General features: G+C 40.5%; 1 protein-coding gene across 1 annotated transcript in view; it reads right to left on the bottom strand.

Annotated features, from left to right (window-relative positions):
* The window catches only part of CCDC68 (coiled-coil domain containing 68), a 96,492-nt gene extending 72,819 nt beyond the window's left edge, over nt 1-23,673 (bottom strand). The window contains exon 1 of the mRNA XM_082699651.1: nt 23,653-23,673. The gene's annotated coding sequence lies outside the window, so the exon portion shown is untranslated. The remainder of the gene's footprint in view (nt 1-23,652) is intronic.
* Nucleotides 23,674-24,258: the final 585 nt, after the last annotated feature.

Below are 24,258 nucleotides of genomic sequence, written 5' to 3'. Positions count from 1 at the left end.
GCAAATCTTAAGTACCATGAGAGTGGTTCAAAGTACTGTGAAAATCTCCAAAAAAGGAGAAACTACATTTGGTAGGGGAGGAAATGTTCATGGAGAAGATGGCATTTAGAGTCTTTTTTTTTTTAAGTTGTATTACCTTAAAAAATATGATTGTGATATTTTTGAAAGAGACAATTGGCTATGCAGGTGTTGCCATAGCAAAAAAAATGCAAACATGGGGCATTGACTTTGTGCCCAGACAGCAGGCAGGGGCTAGCAGAGCAGCAAGGAGGCTGATGGTGGGGTCTGGAAGAGCAGGGGAGGGGAAACAGCTGTAGGAAGCTGGCAGGATGCTGCCCAGACCCATGTTTTGTGGCAGTCAAACAGGTGGGCAACCCGGGCCTGGAAGACAGCTTGGAGGATAAAACATGTGTCTAATGAACTTACTGCTTTGATTAAGGAGATGGGAACAATTTCTGTCTCGGTTCTCCAACAAACTACCCGAACATTTAGTAGCTTAAAATAACAGTTCTCATGATCTGATTCTTTAGGTCACTCATGAGGACTTCAGCTGGAGGCTTGCTGAGGGCTGGGAGGGCTGGCCTCTCTCCTGGTCAGCTTTCACCCTCTAAAACTCTAGACCCGATTTCGTCACATGGTGGCAGCAATGTTCTAAGAGGGGCGGGTCCCAGTGGAGAAGCTTTTTTCTAGCCTCTGCTTCTGTCATATTTACTAATGCCCCCTTCGTCAAGAAAATCACAAGATCAAGCCCAAGGTCAATGCAGGAGGGACTCCACAGAGGCATGAGTACCAAGAGTGAAGATTCACGACCAGCCTTTACTGGAGTGATTTACCCCAGGTGGTAATTTATTGACTAGAGACCAGGATGTCAGTAAGGAAATAGTAAGAATCAAAACTGAAGAAGTAGACTGCTGTGACTTTTGGGAGGCCTAAAACTCCATGGAGAGGAACGTACACGTCATTCACCAGATCAGAGGTGAACACTGAATGTTTGGACAGCAAGACCCCCATTGTCTTTGGCCAGGATAATTCTTTAAGTTGGAGAATCAGGAAGCATGAAGAAGTAACTGTGCCCTAAGCAGAGCTGACTGGATTAATGAATTGGAAAAAGATCATGGAGTCAAAGGAAAAGCTGGACGACCAGGTCTCAGGAAGAAGAGAAACCCAGAGAGCTTTCCTAGGGATCTAGGAACAGGACCCCTGGAAGCCTCTCCAACGCACTGATGTTACCGTCAGTCATCTAAGCATGGTTTTGGTTTTCTCCACTCGAGGTTCAAATTTCTAAGAGAAAGAATACTCTGATCTCTATGTATCTGTGGTTCATCATTTGGCCAGCATTGGGAAGAGCATCTCAGTCAGCAGTCCTGTCACATAGCCCACTGATAGGCAGAAGACTTGGGAAGGGGCCCCAGCTCCGCAACTGAACCCCGATCCCAAATCAACCCAATCCCAATGCTGACTAGTTCAGGAAAAGCCAGCCCCAACACTCCTTCTTGCCATTTAGGGCCTTCTTGTTACTAAGACTGTGCTCAATAATATAGCCCTATCTTTCTGTCTTCTAATCCTATTTCCTTTTATGGTTTTTCCCTTCAATCTTACCCTCAGCACTCATACGTGGCACAATTTTCCCCGCTCCCGCCTGACAACGGTATGGATTATTTTTGTGAATTCAACTGACAGGATCTACATGGTTCGTACAGGTTGGTTCAGGAAACCCTCCATGCACCCCCATTCCCTTCATCCTCCCCCTCGCTCACCCTCTGTATCAAACCTACTCCTACCAGGTCCCATAGATCTTCAAGTACGAACGGGACAACCTGCGTAAGACTGTCATTTAGGAAGACTAACCTGGCAGCAATGGATACAGCAGATTGGAGGCCGTGGGCTAGCTGGGAGGTTTCTGCAAAACGGAAGAGCCTGAACTTGGACTGAACGGGAAATGCGGATGAAGCGGGAAGGGGCTGGGGAGAAACAGAAGACAGGCGAGACTGCCATCGGCTGTGGGCGTTGGGCTCTGGGGGGCATCACTAGTGATCACTGCAGTCTTGCCTCAAAGCATTCAGGAGTGAGAAGAGTAAAGAAATCGAGGCAGGAAATGTTTGACTACTCTTTAAAGAATTTTTTTGGTGAAAACATTGGTAGTGGGGTCCAACAAGTTGGCTAGAGTGGCATAATCACAAAACAATAGTATGTAGATTCTTTAAACATTTTACTTCAACTTAAAATGTTACGTGTATGTTTATTCATCAATATTTTGAGGTGAGGCAAGGCTCAGGTCTTTGGTAGGTGGCTGACCTCTGATGAATCATTTGGGGCATCTCAGCTCTAAAAAAACACACTCAAATGGGCATGGTCTAAAATGTGCAAATTCAGATCTTTTAAAGAAAAGCAAGGACTTAAACAGACTTGTGAGACAATGTCAGTGTAGGATCTTCTAGACTTTAACTGTTGGTGCTGATGCATTAATTTTCTTACCTACACCATTTTGAGAGGAAACGTTTTCTTAACAATGACGGAGTTTTAGAATATAAGTGAGGTTCAGTGGGGGTAGAGTCTGGAGCTGACGACCAAGAATTCTTGAGACGTCTTTGGTGCAAAATGGTGGTTTATTAAAGCACGGAGACAGGACCCAGGGACAGAAAGAGCAGCCACTCCGTGGTTGTGAGGGGTGGCTGATTAGATACTATGGGGTTAGGGGAGGTAAGGGAAAGGGAGGGTTTGAAAGAACTTTCTTACGCTAAAGAGGACCTACAGGATACCATAGGTCTTGCCATTGTCAAGTTAAGGTTGCTTTTCTTTTTAGTAAGGCATTACAGTAAGATAATTGGGAGCTTCCTAAAGGAATGTCATGTTCCTGCTATCCCACACCCTTATCGATGAGTTTTAGGTGAGAAGAAATTTAGCTTTATTTACATTTCCCCTCTGCCTCAGCCTCCCTCAATTTTATGGAGAGGGGGATGATGTCAGAGATTCAAGAACTGAGTGACAGCTCTCTGGAAGTCAGGCTATTGATAAGAAAGCTTCTTCCTTGTAAATCACTAGGACATCTGTAAACTGAGGGAGACTCAGGTCCCGCAGAATGGTGATCTCAACAAGCTAACTATTTGTTTTTCCTTTAGGGCAGCCAGGAGTGCCTGAGGAATGCCACATATATCCCATGGGGGCCTGGTGGTGGCTGGATGTCAGCTTCTGCTTTGTCCTCTGCTTGCCCTCTGTTCCCTCATCACCTACATTTTTTTTTTTTTTTTTTTAGCAACTCACTTGAGTCTTTTCAAAGCATTCAGCTTATTTTTCATAAAAACAACTACTCATTTTTTGGGTACTCCATCTGTTTATAAAATACTTAAATAAATTACAAACCCAACATGTCGAATAGAACTGACATACACAGGTTTGGGAAAAAATGTAATACTTAATAATTGTGCAATTCACTAACATGAGTAGAGTGTCTGCAAGTTCGAGAGCGTTCCCTCCCCAGCTGCCAGTATCCAGAGACCGCGAGCATGACTCCTAGAGTTTACCAATGGAATGGACCTGAAAGCTTTAATTCTGGGAGTCGTTCGGTGAGGATCAGATGAAGAATTTCTGTGCAGATTCTGTGCTGGCCTGAAGGCTACCAACAAGATGGTAGTGCCACATGTTTACTGAGGATGTGAAAGGTCGGTCATTCATTAGTTATTAAACAATGTGGGGTTTGTTGGTTTGGTTTTACATGCACAAGCCCTTTATTTAGTAGAGAAAAACTCCGGTGGGTACTATGGGTAAACTTTTATTTCTGATTGCCAGTAGCTTGCTTTCCCAGCATTGCTAAATGTATTACGATTGTTTGTTCATTGTCTGTTTTCCTGCTAGAACCTATGAACCATCGTGAGGGTGGAGACAATGTCTGTTCGGATCACCACTGAATTCCTAAGGCCTTTCCCAGGAAGGCAGTACATATTTGTTTAAGGAACAATGATATGCCTTGTTCTCGCTAAGGCTAAGTTTCCAGCTCTCTAAAATTACAACTTAATTTTTTAAATGATTTTATTTATTTATTTGGCAGACAGAGATCACAAGTAGGCAGAGAGGCAGGCAGAGAGAGAGAGGAGGAAGCAGCTCCCTGCTGAGCAGAGAGCCCACTGTGGGGCTCGATCCCAGGACCCTAGGATCATGACCTGAACTGAAGGCAGAAGCTTAACTCACTGAGCCACCCAGGTGCCCCCATGACAACTCTAAATAACTTCTAAACCATTCATGTACAGATCCTGTGTTCTTTGCCAAACAAACAGATAAACCCCTACTATATACTATTAGAAAATATTAATATATTATCACAAGTGACTTTCAATATAATTGGAGGGTTATAGTCGATGACTCTCCCTCAATAGTATGTGTTGTAATCAATATACCTCCCTTTCCACCATGGATCGCAGCACCATCACTAACAACAGCAAAAGCATGTGGAGGCAGAGAAAACTAAGGCCATCCCACCTCAGGTTTAGCTGATGTGGGAAACAGAGGCAGGAGAAAATCACTCAAATTCCCCACCTACTGACAAGCCCTTGAAACAGACAAAGTGGTTCTCCCCGGGGACTCAACTGCCCTCACCTTGAGGTTTTGCTAAGGACAATCCTAGCCTGACCGACCTCCTGCTCCAACAGGTCCAACCAGGATCCTGTAAGTCTACTTTAGGAAACTTTATCTCTAAATCGCCAAGATAGTGTCAAGAATCATTCCCAAGCATATGGCCCACTGATATACATCTAAAGGGTCTTACGAAAAGATTTTTATAATTGGTAATAAATAACCTTTCTCCCAACAATAGCTAGCCCCTCAAGGTCCTGGAGACCTTGCTTCCAAAATTCCTTAGAGACTTATGCCATCTCTAATCCCCTTTGTCCTGACCCACAGCCGAGTCCTCCCCTACTCTACCTTTAAAAACACTGACTGTAATCTGGTTCGGGGTTCAAGTCCCTACTCCTCTGTGCCAGGTATACTTGGGCCCAAGCTTAAGCTTGTCAAATAAACCCTCGTGTGATAGCGTCGGTGCTTGGCTCCTTGGTGGTCTCTCGGACGCGAAAACTTGGGCATAACAAGCAATTTTAAATGTTGCTTAAAAATTTGAGTTTGAGAATGCTAATTTGATAATAGTCTGGAGGTTAATTTCCTTGAGGCGACAGTCAGAGAATTCATGACTATTTCACTGAAAAAGAGAAGACTTGCCATATGTAGAGATCAAGGATATATGATTATTTTATTCCAGGCAGGGGGATTTCAGAAGCGACGCCCACAGACAGCCCACAGACACATTCAGGATCTTACTAGTTAATATCAACCATCCCCCATCCATTGAAGGCTTTACAGTAAATGTAAGTAAGTGATCCAGTGTGCATGGCACCCAAAGGGCTCGGGAATGTATTCAATTCGCATTATCGAAAGGAATAGAGCATTCCATCATACAAAGATTTCCTAAATTGTGTCCTTATAATGGTTTGGTTGTGTAATTGTGTTGCACATATGACCTGAAGTCCGTCTTCTGGATGGAGTTCTTTGATGCCGGTTGCCATCCGTGGGAATGTTTTCTCCCTCACTGACAAAATCTTGTTTCCGCTGACCCACCCCTCTCTCACTGATAGCTGCTTCCAAAGCCTCACTGAGGTTATATTCACCTACTTCTTCCTTGCTCCTTCCTTTCCTCTGCCTCTCCAACTAAACATGCGACAAAGAAATAGCAAAAGAAAGTAAAATGGAAGTTCATTTTAGAGAGATTACTTTGATAGTTGTGAAAAATGCCAGCCTGTTTCACCACCCAGGCAGTCCCATGTGCTGTTGATGACTTTGGGGTCTGCATCAATACTTGGATCTAAACATAAAATCCACAAGTGAAGAAACTTTTCTCCCTTTGTCTCTCTGAGTTGCTAATGTCAGGGCAAATGAACAGAAGGGCATGCAAATGAAATTTTTTGAATCACAGAGATAAACATCCAAATTCTTCATCCTTTGTCAGGTAGCCAACAAGTTAGAACACTTAAAGATCAAATAAATAAGAGCCTAAGAATAGGAAATAGGTAAATCCTAGAGTATAATAGTTAACATTAAATTCCTCTTATGATACAAGGATAATCAATTCAAACATGAATTAAAAATATGTTCTTTTTAAAACAAGAAGCCACTAGTGGAGCATTTTCCCTTCAAATAATAACTGTAGCCAGTCCATCTTTGTTTGTGGCAACAACATTCTTAATTATGTGTAAGGTGAACATAGTCTCTCAGGATTCCAGTTACAAATTTATGCAGCGAGGAAGGTAAAGATGACAACATGTCGCCACCTAGTGGACATTTCATAAAATTTCCAGACATCCGGTTCCCGGACACAGCTACTTAGGATCATAAAACGTTGGGTTTGTGGGGGAACTTTGACACGATTCTAGACAACCCTCTTGTTTGACACCATCACCTTCGACTTCAGACTCATCAGAATTTGGATTGTAAAGTTGAGAATCAAAGTCAGGTGAGAGAAATGCCTAACGTTTATTGAGCACCTTCTTTGTGCAAAGATTTACCTAGATTATCTCTTACCATCGTTACAGCAGCCCCGTTACTATACTAAACCCTCTTTTTACAGATTAAGAAATCAGTGCATAAAAGTAAGTGACTACCCCAAGCACGTGGTCTCAAGCTGTGGAGCTGTGGCTTGAATGCAAAGCTCAGGTCATCGTGTAAACAGAGGTGACTCGGTTTATCATGAGCAAATGAAGGGGATTGGACCTAATTTGATAAAACATGGCATCTTGGGGGCTAATTTCACACTCTTTACTGAATGTATATGATACTTGAAGTAGCTCGGCTTCCAAAAAATGGAAACAAGAGGACCTCAAGCCACATGTCCCTGTGTTGGAATAAGGAAGCCCACTTCCTCCCTACTCCCACCAGACAGAGCACTTGTCCACTGCCAGAATTCAAATTTGAGTGAATTCAAATCCACTTTTTAAGGGCTGAAACACTGTTATCTGGGACAGTAACCCAGAAGCTGTGGATATGTGATCAGTTAAGCCATTTCTGCTTGTCGTTTCTGAGCCTAACCAGCATCTCTTGCTGGGTTAGAAGTGAGGAAGTGAGGGGCACCAGGGTGGCTCAGTCGGTTGGGCAACTGCCTTCAGCACAGGTCATGATTCCGGAGTCCCAGGATCCAGTCCCACCTTGGGCTCCCTGCTCAGCAGGGAGTCTGCTTCTCCCTCTGACCTTATCCCCTCTCATGCTCTCAGAAGTGAGAAAGTGCTGAATCTCAGAGCTAGTAAACAAGGAATTGTCTGCAACACTGGAGATGGAATTTGCATGTCGAGCAAAGGATATAGATGACTTCTCTCCACTGCCCCCCCCAACACTTGTCCAGAGCTTTACTTACAGGATTTGGTTATATTCTATTGAATATTTCAGTCTATTCACTAACCTCTTACTTATCTCCATCACCCCCACTGCTGCCTCATACAGGTGTCTAAAAGCAAGAAATGGCATTAAAAAAAAAAAAAATCTCTGGACCCTCTGGTACTTAGCATGTTGCCAGGCTCACAGTATTTACTCAGGAAATATTTGCTGGATAGATGAAATAAGTTTAGTATATCTAAAATTAAGAACCTAACTGTACAATTTGACAGTAAATTGATTTATTCAACTCTGTTGTTACCCTGCAGTTGAAATGATGATGTAGGGGGTGCTTTGAAAGATTTTGTATTGATTGGTCATTTCCGTCCCCAAACAAAATTCATAATTTGGAAGTAATAACTGAGCCCATCAGGATGAGAAACAATCACACCATGTATGCAGAGTTTGGGTCAATATAATGGAGATGTCATTTAAAATATAAATAAAAGTAAACAGATATTGAAAATCACCATCCTTCTAGAATATCAGAAATCTATAGGTTTCTGGGTTTGCTTAAATAATTTGAGAGTGAATCTAGTTTTTCCACTGAATCCAGAAAGCTAGATCTGGTTTTACCTGGGACAGCATATTTCTACTTAAAGGGCTAGCAGAAGGTTCAACCCTAACTTTCCAAAATGGAACTAACTCCATCCTTCTCACAAGTCTTTCCAGTTCAAGTAAGGGCAACCCCATCCTTTCAGTTTCTCCCGGCCAAAGCCTTACAGTCATCCTGACTCCATCTCCTCTCCCATGTTATATCCCATCCACCAACAAATCCTTCTGGCTCTACCTTTAATATACACCAAGAATCTACCCGCTTCTTCTCACGCTGTCTGCCAGCACTGAGCCAGGCCACCAGCCATCATCACTAGGAATCCTGCAGTAGGTGCCTAATGGGTCTTCTGTGCCCCCCACCCCACACGAGCATTTGGCTTCACCTAGCTAATGGCTGAGTCTAATTATGAACAACTTTAAGCTCACCACCACCCTCCAAAAGCTCCCATTTGTTCCCCAAGTACAGCAAAGTTCTCATAATGGCCTTTGAAACTTGAACAGTGTTGCCTCCTACTACCTCTCTGACCTCTTCTTACTGCTCTTCAACATCCAGCTCATTCCCAGTCACCATGGCCTCTTGCTGCTCTTTACCCATTGGCAAGAGACCATGGAGGGCCTTTGCTGTAGCAGCTGCTTGGACCTTCTCCCTTGGATATCCTCCCACGTCACCTATCGCTCACCTCTGAATCTCACCTTGAAACTCTAACTGCTCCCCCACCTTCCCTGTGCCACCACCAAATGCCCCTTTCCTTACTCTACTTTTTCTCTTTCCACTGTCGTGTACCACTTTTCAGCCTATCATATCCCTCACTTAATATATTTGTTGATTATTACATCTTCTCCTCCACTAGGATGGAAGCTCAACAAGTAGAGGGAGTTTTTAAGTTTTGTTCATGGACATTGTTTCAATGTCCAAAATAGTGTTGGCATATAGGAGCTGCTGAATAAATACTTGTTGCATAAATGGATAGATCAGCCCATCTCTTCAAGACATTTTTTCAAAGGTTTTATTTACTTATTTGACAGAGAGAGAGAGAGTGAGCAAAAGGGGAGCAGCAGAGGCAGAAGGAGAAGTAGGCTGAGAAGGGAGCCCAATGTAGGGCTCGATCCCAGGAACCTGGGATCATGACCTGAGCTGAAGGCAGATGCTTAACTGACTGAGCCACCCAGGTGTCCCTCTTTGAGACATTTTAATAGATTCCAATGTCATTATATCTCATATAGGAATTGTACCACATTTAGTTGATTTTGTTTTGTTTTATTTCCCCCAAGTTACCTGAGTATAGTACAGTTGGTATGGCCCACTTATAAAATATACTCATGTCTCTTTTAGTATTTTCCTCATTGATCATTTGAGGCTCCCATCCCCCCAGAAAGCTCTGGCCTTTGAGCAGGAAGCATAGAATCTCTACCTTTTGTCCCCCTCAACTTGCCAAAAAACCTCTTCCATTTTATCAGTCCAAAAGAGGCCAGTTCTGCTTCCTAGTAACCAACAGGCTTCCCAGCAAGAACCAACAAGTCCAAGGAATATGAGTCTGGTGGCCCCCAGTACAGATGTGTCAGAGGGGACCTTAAAGAGCTATAGCTGAATGAACACCAGTCCCACTTTCCACAGCTGCAGTGAACCCTCTGTGACAGTGACCTGTCACCACAGTAATACAGTGTAACATAGAGCCTCAAGCCTTTGGGCCATAAAACAATGAGTGTTTTGGGGGTTCACAAAGGGTGTTCACAGGGCTCAGTCAACATGGTCTGGGCTCTGCTGATCTTGGCTGATCAACACACATTTGCAATCATATGTTTAGTTTGGCTTTAGCTGGTACGATGGAGCAACTCAGCTCTGGTCCTGTATCTGGTTCAGCAGGCTCACCCAGGCATGGGTACTTGGCTACAGAAGAGGAACAAGAGTAGAGCAAATGGGAACATGCCAGGCCTCCTAAGGCCCAGACTTGGAACTGGCACACCATTATTTCTGCTTTATTCAATTGGCCAAAGCAAGTGGCAGCATCAGCTCAAACTTAAGGAGAGGGGAAGTGGAGTTTACCTCTTTGCTAAAAGTACAAAACCTGTGGGCAAAGGGCATGAGTTCAGAAAGGGGTTGAGCATATTTGGGGCCATTAACACCATCTAGGATACCCTTCCTGGCCCATGCTCTGCACAGAACCGAATCGTAAGCCATACTCAGGCTCCAGGGGTCAAGTCCCTGAGCCACCGTGTCCCAAATCTCTACACTATTCAAGCAGGTCTAGGTTCAATGGGCCTAGAGCTTTAGTCAATTACTGCATCAGAATCAACTGTGCTCTGAAATTTGGTACCACTCTAATTTAATGAAGCAACTAACATTTTGATTACCTAAGGCAAATTAAATTTAAGGGATAAATAGATGAAGAAACAGAAATTTTATAAAGCACCACTCTATGCCCAGATGCATACTGGAGGCTGGGGGAAGGATGCAGACACTGTCATCACTAGGTTGTAATTCTCTAATGACCTCAGAATGGGATACACAAATTATGAAGAGTGGAGGAAAGATTTTAAGACAGCAAGCAGGGCAGAAGGTGGTGGAACTGAACACAATCAGGCTAAAACAAAACAACCATATTTGTTTTGTTCATATTTTTCAGCCCATGACCACAAAACGGGGGTGTACAGATGTGCCACATAAAATTCACCATTGCCACCCTTTCCTCCCAGTTTCCTTGGGTTTCTCCTCAATAATTTCTTTTCCTTCGAAGCCTGCCCTTATCACATACTTTAAATAGATTTCCGTTCTATGAGACGAGTGTAGAAAGGACGGTGACCTAAAGAGTATGATTTACTTTGGTGTTGAACCACCGAGTCAATGAATCTGGGTACAGAAAGGTAGGGTAGAGGCCTGGCTCTTGAGAGACTCATAATATAGTTGGACTAGCACGCATGAATTCATAGTAAGCAGGACAAGACAGACTGGATTTGGAACTAAATCCAATGGTGTAGACAAGGAGCTCTAGGGAGACCAGCTACAATTAGGAAGACACAGTTCCTGCCCTGAAAATTAGCCACTGCCCCAATGGATTTTGGAATTACAACGCTAATAAGTCATGTCTAAGACCCTAGATGAAAACACCACTTCTTCATGAAGCTTTCCTTGACTTGTTTCTCCAACCTCAGAAATTACTGTGCACCAAATTCTTGGAACATTCAGAATCTGTACCACATAATTGAACACCTAATTGTATTTTTTTTAGTAACACTTGCTGTTTTTTTCAGGATGGTTAGTCTTCCACTCCTACCAGATTGCAAACCCGCTAAGGCCTGGGAACATATGTGTCTGCATAGAATTGAATGAGACCTTCGAGATCATTCTGTATAATCTTTTCATCTCTACAGCTGGGAAAATCAAGGACTGACAAGTTCTGACTTGCCCAAACTCATACAGCCAATAGTGTTTAGGAGACTCCTTAAAATTCCATTTGTCTTTATCTCCCCTTGATTGGTAAGGAAAGGATAGTGGGTGGAATGCTCCAAGAGCTTTGTCATATGGTACATCATTTTCTTTACACTTTGGGCACTAGGAGTAGTAAAAGGCATAACCCTATACTTTGGGTGTAGAAGTAAACCTTGGAATCAGATGGTGTTCATCTCCAAATGTGTTCTTCCTTTCCAAAGTTGTTTGAAGTATGCTAGGCCCTATGCATTTCCATTTTTCAAAACTGGTTTGCCAATTTTTGCTAAAAAGGTTGTTGGGATTTGGGTTGAAATTGCATTGAATCTCTATGTGAACTTAGGATGAACCGCCATCTTAACATTATTGTGCCTTCCAACCGATGGACATGATATATTTCTCCATTTATCTAGGTCATCTTAAATTACTCATAGTGATGCATGGTAATGTTACTTTAATTTCAATTTTTGCTTTTTGATTACTAGCAACTCAAAATAGAACTAAATTTTGAGTTGATTTGGGGCCCTGTCATCCTACAAATCCCACGTACTAGTTTTGGTGTCTTTTGTTTTATAAATTTCAGAGAATATTCTCCATAGATGAGCACGTTATCTGCATACAAGGTTGCCTTTCAAATCTGGATGCCTTTCATTTGATTTGTTTTTCTTCTTGTATTCTGCTGGCTACAGCCTTTAAAACAATGTTGAAGTGTTAAAAGTGACATCCTTTTCTTTTACTTGATCTTAGAGGAAAAGGGTCTAATTTTTCATCTCTAAACATGATGTCACTTGTAACATTTCTGTGGATGTTCCTTATCAACTTAAGGAAATTCATCACTTTGAGGAAGCTACCATCCAATGCCCTGTGAATCATAAGATTTTTTTTTTTTTGGTCTGGCTGATGGGGAGCAGGTCCTATTTCTGACCTTGAGTGGGTTCTCCGCCCTCTCCCATTAAACATGTGTAGCCCAATATCACATTGAGGGAATTCTCTTCTATCCTCAGGTTGCAAAGCGCTCTTATGAATAAATTTTGTCTAATGCTTTTTTGGAATTTCTTGTGAGGATCATGTGGTTTTTCTTGTTTGGTGTTATCACGTAGTAGATTACAATGACTGATTTTTAGGTATTCTTTTTATGAAAAGAAAGCAGCTCCATCATAGGAAAACATTCTGAAACCGCATTCAGGCTCCTCAGACAACAAGGGGACAATTGATGAATGAGCCTGAATGGCATATAAGAAGTGGACTAGCCATTCGGCCACTCGGGTACCATGAAGTTGCCATTCAGTCCCTCAGCGGCGATGTATTCACCGAACACGTGATGCTTTTGCCTGGCTCCTTGCAGCCACCTTGCTGGTTACTTTTGCTTATGAAATTATGACAAATGCAGTGATGCTGGGAGAGAGGCCTCTGAGCCTCCAGTGTTGTGCAACTTGAAGTTCATTACATTTTTATGTTATTAAAAAAATTACTCTCTTATCAGGGGAAAAAAAAAAAAGAATCTGATAGACAAACACCAGGCCACTGAGTATATTGAAGAATAGAGCTCCCATTTCTTCTGGGTAAATGTATCCTTTCTTTCTCAGTTTGGACCCCATCGAGTGTGATTGATCTAAAGAAATGTGTTTTCTTTTGAAGTGTAGAGTGTTAACAAGATATTGGCATAGGCATCATTTCTGCCTATATCAGCCATTCCTCCCTAACCCCACATGCCATTCCTTATGTCCCTTGCAGAGAAACCAATGAATGGGGAGAGATGCATTCTTGGTATCTGTCCTGGAATTTGGAATGCATTTCTTAGTATCATGGGTGACTAGGTGTCATTAAGATATCGCTTCCGGGGCTTTATGCTGCTTTATTACAGTTTACATTCTTTCAAATTTTTCTTGGAATCTACCTTTTAATGCTACCACTATTCCACTGGGGAGATATGTAACGTACTTCAAATGATTAATAAAAAGATTTTTGGGACTTAACCCACTTGTAAGTTGGAGACCATCTGAGGATTGTGATCATACTAAAACTAATACATATAAGCCCCATATGCATTTAACAATAAGTGAAGGCATTTGAGAAGGCAACGAAAAAAGAAACTCGGTTTTCCTGGGCAACAAAACAAAAATTGTAGGAAAAAAATCTGACTGCTCCTGAACTCTCTGAGACAGCTCACGTTGAAATGGATTCTGGCAAGGCCATTATGGGGGTAATTGTCCAAGAGAATGTTTTCTTACAGAGGAAATTAGAGAGAGGGAAAACATTATTAAAAGTAAAAATTTGAAGATTTTTGCCAGAATGTGTAGCAGCTATTGTATCCTCTTATGGGATTAACAACTAAATTGAATTTTACTTAGACTCAGATTTTGAACTGAGTTCCAAGTTGAAGAACCTTTGAGAAGGAGGGAAAAAAAGGCAGAGGGATTCAAGATGTTTTTTGATACAGTGAAACCAACCCCCACGCCCAATCACATGTTTTACAAAGTTACAAAAAAAGGTAAAATGAGGGGTTTTATTGCTTATATTAAATGAAAGATCAAAATGTTTTGATTGATGCCTTAGAAAAAAATCTGGTCATGATTCTGCACCAAAATCCACCATATGTACATGATTCTACAAGTTAGATATGACAAGATATGAAAAATATCTGTCACTAAATCTTATGATTCAACTCTGTGGCAAAATGGAAAATTGATTGACTGATCCAGGAATTGGATGTGTGTTTATGAGCATGTGTGTGTGTTTGTTGTGTGTGTTTGTTGTGTATGTGCTGTGTGAGTGCATGCTTTTCGAAAGGGAAGGGAGTAGCAAGATTCAAAACATTAATTTAAAAGAGACGTTCCTGAGTATCTGCGTTATAGTAGTGATTCATATTAATTAATATTGCCAAGCGGTCAGTTCACTTTTTGTTTGACTTACCTACCTATAGTCCTTAGATTTCCTTTTAAACCTGTAGCTTTACTGATACCATAGCTTCTACCTCTCTGCAATAATTTAAAGGCATAGCGATTACATTCTGTCATGTAGATAGACGTTTTTGGACTAGACATGATGTGCATTCATTAACAGCTCATTTATTTACCATTATAAGTTTTTGCATAAGTGACTTTTCCAGAAAACCAAAATTAAATCCACAAAGTTTTAATTTTAACTATTTTAATGGAAAGGTCTCAACTTTTCCTCATCTCTTAAATGATGAGGATTGTGAGTAAGTGCCAGATAATTGTGAGAAAGGAATTCTATTACTTAGTGAGCATGAATTAGAATATAATGTACAATTTAAATGATATTTTTGCATGGCATTTGATGACATGGAAAATGCTTTCTCTGTAATGTTGAATGGAAAGAGAAAGATGTAAAGTCATATTCTGTATTACCCCAATAATGATCTACAGATAGAATATGTACAGAAGAAAGTAGATCTTTTGATTTATCTTTTAAAGGTGGTTTACATGTAGAGTATTAGGAAAATATGGAACACCTCAAACTGGTAATATGGTTTTCTTTGAATGGAGAATTAAGGAAGATTATTTTTTTTCTTCCTTTCTTTTATTTTTTAGATTTTCTACAATAACCTTTTTAAATAATCACTTTTTTTAAAGATTGTTGGCAGTTTTTAAAAAATTATAATAAATATCCTATTTATCTCCTATTTAACAATGACTTACATATTAAGCAATGAATACATATCTTTTATATAATAAAGCTCAGAGAATATTCATTCATTTTGGCACAAAAACATTCCTTCAAAAATTGGGAGAGCATTTTCATACACAGGCTACTCTTGAACTATTTCACTTGAGACAGCTTTTTTTGTAGTTTTCTTGGATAGGCTAAAATTTTCTATAAATATGTATTTATAAATCACAGAGGTTAAGGGTTCTACTAGAAGATAGAATAGAGGTAACTAACCGATCCTTCATCTACATTTTATGAAGTGAAGTAAGGACAAGCTATTTACAGATTTCAGTTAGAGTCAACCCTGGAGGATGTGCTATTCCAGCTCAAAATTTCTGCCAGAAGCTAGAAGTTGTCTGAATTGCAGCTGACATTCATCCTTGACTAGAAGACTCTAATTATTTCAGTGCTCCATACATGTTCTCAACTAACAGTTAAATCTCCTCTTCAATTCTCTAGATAATCAAAAGGTAACAAGAAAGAACAGGAAGTCACTTTGGCTAAAATGCTGGATAGTGGCTTCCAACGTAGTTATACTTAACCTTGAATATCATTGAGGAATGGATGATCAACAATGGCACTGTTGTTATTTTTTTGGTTATAACTACTTAAAACATCCTTGAGTGGCCATTTGACCATGGTGCTGTTGGCTGTCTAGTCCTCACACTTGGAATCATACATCCTAAGTTATGGAAGGCAACACAAAAGGTGTGGTTATTAGAGTGGGTTCTGAAAGTAGAGCACGTGGGTTCCTTTTTTTTTTTTTTTTTCCAAGATTTTATTTATTTACTTGCCAGAGATCACAGGTAGGCAAAGAGGCAGGCAGAGAGAGAGGAGGAAGCAGGCTCCCTGCTGAGCAGAGAGCCCAATGCGGGGCTCGATCCCAGGACCCTGAGATCATGACCTGAGCTGAGGGCAGAGGCTTAACCCACTGAGCCACCCAGGTGCCCCACGTGGGTTCCTTTTAACAGGACATCTTGAGCAAGCTACTTCACCTCTCTGTTCCTTAATTTCCTCACTATAAAGAGACTCATTGAGAGTCAATCTCATAGGGCAATGGAGCAAATGAAATGGGATAATTCTATACTATACTCAATATAGTACTTAAGACATAGTAAGTATTCAAGGAATGTCATCATTATCATCATCATCACCATCATCATCATCATCATCATGAGCTTTTCTTTATGGTTAATAATTAACATAACTGTGCATGTAAATATTTATAAATTTTTTTTAAAAACAGTTTGGCAATTTCATTTTTTTAAATTTTTTTTAAAATTTTTACTTAACTTATAATGTATTATTAACCACAAGGGTACAGGTCTGTGAATCACCAGGTTTGCACATCACAGAACTCACCATAGCACATAACCTCCCCAATGTCCATAACCCAACCACCCTCTCCCTCCACTTCTCCCCCGCAACAACCCTCAGTTTGTTTTGTGAGATTAAGAGTCTCTTATGGTTTGTCTCCCTCCTGATCCCATCTTGTTTCATTTTTCCTTTCCTACTCCCCAGAGCTCCCACGTAGCCTCTCAACTTCCTCATATCAGGGATATCATATGATAATTGTCTTTCTCTGATTGACTTATTTTGCTCAGCATAATAACCTCTAGTTCCATCCATGTTGTCGCAAATGGCAAGATTTCATTTCTTTTGATGGCTGCATAGTATTCCATTGTATATATATACCACATCTTCTTTATCCATTCATCTTTTGAAGGACATCTAGGTTATTTCCATAGTTTGGCTATTGTGGACATTGCTGCTATAAACATTCGGGTGCACGTGCCCCTTCGGATCACTACATTTGTATCTTTAGGGTAAATACCTGGTAGTGCGATTGCTGGGTCATAGGGTAGCTCTAATGTCAACTTTTTAAAGAACCTCCATGCTGCTTTCCAGAGTGGCTGCACCAGCTTGCATTCCCACCAGCAGCGTAGGAGGGTTCCCCTTTCTCCACATCCTCACCAGCATCTATCATTCCCTGACTTATTAATTTTAGCCATCTGACTGGTGTGAGGTGGTATCTCATTGTGGTTTTGATTTGTATTTCCCTGATGCCAAGTGATGTGGAGCACTTTTTCATGTGTCTGTTGGCCATCTGGATGTCTTCTTTGAAGAAATGTCTGTTCATGTCCTCTGCCCATTTCTTGATTGGATTATTTGTTCTTTGGGTGTTGAGCTTGATAAGTTCTTTATAGATTTTGGATACTAGCTCTTTATCTGATATGTTGTTTGCAAATATCTTCTCCCCTTCTGTCAGTTGTCTTTTGGTTTTGTTAACTGTTTCCTTTGCTCTGTAAAAGCTTTTGACCTTGATGAAGTCCCATTAGTTCATTTTTGCCCTTGCTTCCCTTGCTTTTGGCGATGTTCCTAGGAAGAAGTTGCTGCAGCTAAGGTCAAAAAGGTTCCTGCCTGTGTTCTCCTCAAGGATTTTGATGGACTCCTTTCTCACATTGAGGTGCTTCATCCATTTTGAGTCTATTTTTGTGTGTGGTGTAAAGAAATGGTCCAGTTTCATATTTCTGCATGTGGCTGTCCAATTTTTCCAACACCATTTGTTGAAGAGACTGTCTTTTTCCCATTGGACATTCTTTACTGCTTTGTCGAAGATTAGTTGACCATAGAGTTGAGGGTCTATTTCTGGGCTCTCTATTCAGTTTCATTGGTCTATATGTCTGTTTTTGTGCCAGTACCATACTGTCTTGATGATGACAGCTTTGTAATAGAGCTTGAAGTCTGGAATTGTGATGCCACCAACTTTGGCTTTTTTCTTCAATATTCCTCTGGCTATTCAAGGTCTTTTCTGGTTCCATATAAATTTTAAAATTATCTGTTCCATTTCTTTGAAAAAAGTTGATAGTATTTTGATAGGGATTGCATTAAACTTGTAGATTGCTTTGGGTAGCATAGACATTTTCACAATATTTGTTCTTCCAATCCAGGAGCATGGAACATTTTTCCATTTCTTTGTGTCTTCCTCAATTTCTTTCATGAGTACTTTGTAGTTTTCTGAGTAGATTCTTTGCCTCTTTGGTTAGGTTTATTCCTAGGTATCTTATGGTTTTGGGTGCAATTGTAAATGGGATTGACTCCTTAATTTCTCTTTCTTCTGTCTTGTTGTTGGTGTATAGAAATGCAACTGACTTCTGTGCATTGATTTTATATCCTGACAATTTACTGAATTCCTGTACAAGTTCTAGCAGATTTGGAGTAGAGTCTTCTGGGTTTTCCAATACTTATGAATTCTTTATGTGCCAAAAGTGTTATGCAGTAACAGCAAGTCTGACTTGATAGTTCAGAACAGGGGTGGGCAAACTGTGACCCCCCCAGGCTAAATCTGACCTATTGCCTCTTTTCATAAATAAAACATTACTAGGCCATAGCTAAACTCATTCATTTAAATATTATCTACAGTGTTTTGTTTTATAGTGGTCAAATCGAATATTTACCACAGAGACTGCACAGCCAGAAAAACCCAAGATATTTACTATCTGGTACCCAACAGAAAAAGTTTGCCATATCCTTACCTAAATCATAAAGAAAATTCAAGAAATCAAGAAAGAATATAAGGGAGCTAAAGAACATACAATATTTAGAGAAATGCTAAAGAAATTCTCTTAGAGTAGTACCTTGATTCACTAGTTTGCAAGCAAAATGGTACTAGCAACAGCTGTAGAAACAAGTGATCACCCAAGCAGAACAATTTCAAAGAATAAACAGTAGTTGGCTTATTTGTGGCAAGGGAAAGGATCCTACTGAAGGGGCATGGGAAGGATAAGGAAGATCAAGGAAGTACAGACTTTCATATTATCAACTAAGACAAACAAGGGATGCCATCTTCACACTGTATAGGTCTGTACTCCAAGGCAGTAATAAAATACAGAAATTAATCAGTCATGTTGTATACTATTACTAAAAACAAAACGTGTGCACACATAACTGCGGACATTTAACTATAAGACAACTAAGGTAGCAAAAATCGAGCCTAGAGAAGTCAGCCAAATCTATTTCTCTGATCAGCTGAAAGTAGATGTCAACCTCTTGGGCATTACATGAAGATAAACAAGAACACCCTGCCCATGCAGAGATAAAGATTGGAAGATATTCTGTGCTGTGTTACCAAGCCTTTGGGAAGATGAAGGCAAGAGCACCTTCCCAAGACAGAAAGTCCTATAAAACAGGCCAGAACTACTTCCATGAGGAAGAAATCCCTGACTCTGTGGGACAAATTTGCCAAAGCTACAGAATCTCCTATCGTTTCCTCTGTATAGGGTTGGGCACCCATGGATGAAGGCACCAAATGCTAACTTCTGAATGAACCTCCATAGTCTGAGTCCATAATGTGTAAGTCTATAAGCCACATCAGTTACAATCCATACAAAATCTCCTCAGTTCTCAAAAGTTAGAGCAACCTCTCTCACACTTCAACCTGAGACAATAGTATAAGGCACAGGCTATTGAGTGACTGTCCAAACTCAACTTCTGAGGTCTCCTGACTCCTCATTCAAGTAGCCACACAAACCAAACTCCAAGTGGGTGTGAAGTCCAAAATGTACATTCGTATGCAAAGGCTTTTCTTTTAGAACCTGAATTTCACACCGAAGGACTGACATAGCCCTTGGATAACATGGACTGTCTTCTCATCAACCTCTGGTAAAAGGCTACGTAGCAACTTGTCCTTTAAATTGAGCTAATGGAATCAAAGCAGACATATATCCCAGCTACTATCTCCAGGGAAGAAAATTCTTACCCATGTATTATGTCCCAATTTTGGAACCAATGGATACCTACTGAGACATTAAGTTCATCAGATTTATTCTGCAACGACACTCTGAATTGTGCAATTTCTTCATTGACGCTGCTTTCATGGTTCCATCATCATTATGATACACTTGGGAGACAGACTGGGAACAGGAGATGGAAGCTCTGCTCTGTGGCACATATGGTTGGATACATCAAGAGCAGTGAGGGATGCAAGGTTGAAATTAACTCAGTTTAGTCTAAAACATCATTTCTATTGGAATTGGAGCAAGATGCATAAACTACCGTTTCTGAAGCCTTTTGTTGCTTCTTTTCAATCTGGGAGAAAATAATGATATATTTAATATTTCTTGAACTCCAGATATTTTAACAGTTTGCAAAAATGGTGGTTTAAACCCATAAGTAGGTATGAGGGGGAAGAAAGACTGGAAGGAAGGGAGTTTGCGAAAATGGTAGGATTTGTTTCCTTTGTGTGATGAAAATATTGATTTTTCTCCTCTATTTTTCTACTTCAAAATTTTCCTGGTAAGTATATGCATTCTTATGTAGTGGAGAAAATATATAATAAATTACATTGCATTTGTTTATCTAATTTCTTTTTGGAAAAAAAAAAAGGAAAGAAAGAGAACATTAGTTTATTTCCTGATATGACAGATGGATGTCTGGGAACTGCATTTTAAAAATGATTTTAATAAATAAGAGTAGGCAAAATAATAACGTTTTTCTGGCATTTAAATTTAATATAAATGAGTAAAAAAGACACAGTCCTACCTTAACGAAATATTTCTGCCAAAAATCATTTTTATTTTTCATATGGATAAATAAATGTTATCCTCCTAACTCCCTCCATTAATTCTACTTCTCCTTCCTTCAATTCTACTTCTCCTTCCTTCCTGCTATTTTATCTCCTATTTTTCTGTCTCCTCATCTCCCCATTTATTTGTTATCATATCAAACAACAAGTGCAGTTGTTCAAATACATAAGATAAAAGCACTTCTCTTTTGAGTTAACAGACTGCCATTTTGTACATTTATTTTCCATCTTGCTTCCTACTCAGAAATTACGTATGTGTGAATTGTTCTATATTGGTCATTAAAATGAGGTAGATATTGTTCTAATTTAAGAAATAGGTAATAACTAGGACATATTTGCAATTAATGAGAATTTTTTGATATGTCTCTATTGCAAGTCAACATTTAAAAACACATTTCTCAACACATATACACTAAAATGTGTATTTTAGGGTGCTATAAGTACTATAAGTACAAAAATTGCTTGTGTCTAAAACAATTTGTACTTTTGCATTTGCAATTTTCTTGGCCTATTATAAACAAATGCACATTTTGTAGAGCACATTTAAATGCATTATTTCCATGCTTAAAAATGTACTCTTTAAAAAAGAGCATTAAAAGAAATGTTAATGTAGCCATTTTACTAATTTCACACAGGCAAAGGGTGAACCAGTTGAAGGTCGGGAATTCAAATAAAATATCCTGTGTTGACAAGATATGTGACCCTGCATTTTCAGTACAGCAGTGAATCAATCAGGGTATGCATGAGGCTACATAAAAATGAGTATTAGGAGACCAAGAAGACGTGCTACTGTATATAGCATTGTATGCTTCCAAGTCTGAGAAATCTGTATGCAAGTGGTGCCATTTATTTCTGTGGTCTTGGGATGTTTTCATTTACATTTAGACTTACTTTCTTCATCTCTAAGTGAGTATGAAAAACAATAGTCCCTTCTCTTAGGGCTTTTGTAAAGGAAACAATTCACATGAAGCATACCACATAGTAAGTAGTCAATGGAAATGCTCAGCCAAGGGCATCTGGCCACAGAGCTGGCTCAGGCACTGACTGCCCCTATTGGTCCGTGACCCACTCATTCATTCCACAGAGCAGAGCCCAGCTCTCTCTGGACTGGAACTGATTCTAGTGGCTTATCCACAATGCTAATTTCCCTGATTTTCCCAAGATATTCCAGTCCAGCAGCATACATTAATATTGTTCCCACTGTATGCATAGCATCATGATAGAGCTTCTGCAGGAAAGAAAGACACTGGGAGGGGAAAAAAAAGTAATAGAGTTTAAAACTGGGAATCTTAATGCCAAAATTCTTCCGGGGCGCACTGGGCTTCCAAATTTTACCCTTCTACTTCTTACCTTATCTACGAATTCCCCATCTGGTCTTTTCAGTCAGAAATATTTAATCAGCTTACATGAAAGTTCAATTCTAAACACACACACACACACACACACACACACACACACACACACACACAATCTGCCCGCCATTGAAACTTAGTAGAATATGAATACTGCTTAGTATTTTGAGCAGAACTTGGCCACGCTGTTATTACATGGATCTGCCCTTAGCCCGACTGGTCTCTTCCTCTGCCGCAGAGGTAGCACACTACCAGTGTGAGACCAATCTTGTATTTGTGGGGTGAAGAGAAGAAGCCAGAACACAAGACATGCAGGGGGGCGGCGAGCAGACCCCTCTGCAGAGTAGGTCTCACCCTGCTCTCCCGTGGGGCTGCTGGGCTCCCTGAGAGCCATCTGTATTGGGAGATATTTTTCTGAGCTTGAGTCTGTGTTTCAGGAGCCTGCCCTGGACCCCTCCCAAGCTGATGATGGTGGCTTATTCCTGCCAGTGACCGAGGGATGGAGGCCATGCTGAGTCCCCTCCGGAGTTACTTTCTAAACTCTCTCACCTTGACCTGAGGACCACCTGTCTGGATGTCTCTGTAGCGTCTCTTCCCCAGTTCCTGGGATGCTGGTACCCACTAGCTGACTTGTCTTGATTGTCACCCACTCCTTGCCATTCTACTCTTTGGCCACCAAATTGCCCCAAGTATTACCTGAATCTGTGTGTCACCTTAATCACCACCCTCCCCCCCTGCCCCCCCCACAACAGTGTGACGCTCTCCTGTGTCTCCAAATCACTTGGCCTCTACCCGATGCCTCCTGGCTTCGGCTCCCTCCTGACACAGAAGATCCAAGAACGCTCTTGCAGTTAAGGTTTTCAAGTCTGCAAGTGTCATGGTTGAGAAACAGGTAGAAGTCTTATGGCTTTGATTGTAAAGACTTCAAATTATATGGATTATTCCCCCCTCCATTAATTTCGTTCTGAATCCGTAAATGCCATTCGGGATTCTTTAAAAGTTTTCTCAATCAGTGTTTGTTGTTTGAAAAAATACTACCACTTGGCTTATCGCTGGCTGTTGAGAGAATTGATGCTCTGTCCTTTGTTCCACTGCGCACTACCTCCAAGGCACTTCTCTGGGTATTAATGCCCTGAGAGCAGTCTTTTTAACAGATGAAAGGATTGGGAAAGTAGCCTTGAAACAGACCCAAATCAAACAGAAAAAGGATAATATTAAGGCTGCTAGAGATGGAAGGTCTTGAGAAATGTCCATGTTCCTTCAGTACAAATTATATTTATATATAGGATCAGGAAATACATATGTACATATATCTGCCAGGATTTGTAAGCAAGCCGCCTCTACCTTCCCACAAAAAAGGGAGCTGGAGCCTCAGCAGGGGTAAATGAGCTTCCTGCAGGTTTAAGAAGCTGTTTCCTGATCCAAACCGGGGTGCTTCAACAGTTCTGATAATGAAATGAAATGAATTTTCAACAGCTATCGAAACGCTGTTCAGCCGACCCAGACAGGCATCTCCATTGGTGCTCACGCACAAAAATGAGTTTATCCCAGATGTTCCCTCTCTTACAGGTCTTCTTCCCATTTTATCTTAAAGAAACTCACTCTCTGACTGGGTCCTTTGTAAAGTTCACCAACAGAGCACCAGAGAGAGAGAGCCTTACCTGCCTGGAACATTTCCTCAAAGCAATCGCAACAAAGCACTTTAAAGCTGACCACCCGCTTCCTTAGAGGACGTAGGGGTGAGGCTGGAGGCGCACCAGCCAGCAGCCACCTGTATACACAAACATACGCACTCCCAGGTCCAAACTATTTTAGGAATGTCCTGATTAGAACGATTTATTTACTTATGCACTCACATTTGTGGTTCTTTCCAAGTCTCTGAGATTTGAACACAGAGAATATTAAATTTCTACCACTAAAACTGACCATAAGGAAGCCAAACATCAAACTGAGAAAAAATATTTGCAATAAATGACAGAGGTTTATTATTCTTTTCCAGAGATAGATCTTACCAACCAGTAAGAAACAAATAAAACCTTTCATGCTCCTTCTCCACCAAACTACAGGGAGGATAGAGCCAGCTAGTTTACAAAAGATAATATATAATTGGCCAATCAGCCCATGAAAAAAATTTTAAATCTCCAGTAATCATAGCAATGGTTTCTAAAAATTAAAGAGGTATCAACTTTTTTTTTTTAATGAAATGAAATGGACTAGTTAGTCTCATAGATTAAGAATGATAAATATTCTTTAACACTTCAAATGGA

This window comes from Mustela nivalis (assembly GCF_964662115.1).
Source record: "Mustela nivalis genome assembly, chromosome: 14".
Lineage (NCBI taxonomy): Eukaryota > Metazoa > Chordata > Mammalia > Carnivora > Mustelidae > Mustela > Mustela nivalis.
The sequence above is the reverse complement of the archived record's forward strand: the minus strand, read 5'-3'. Positions and strand labels throughout refer to the sequence as shown.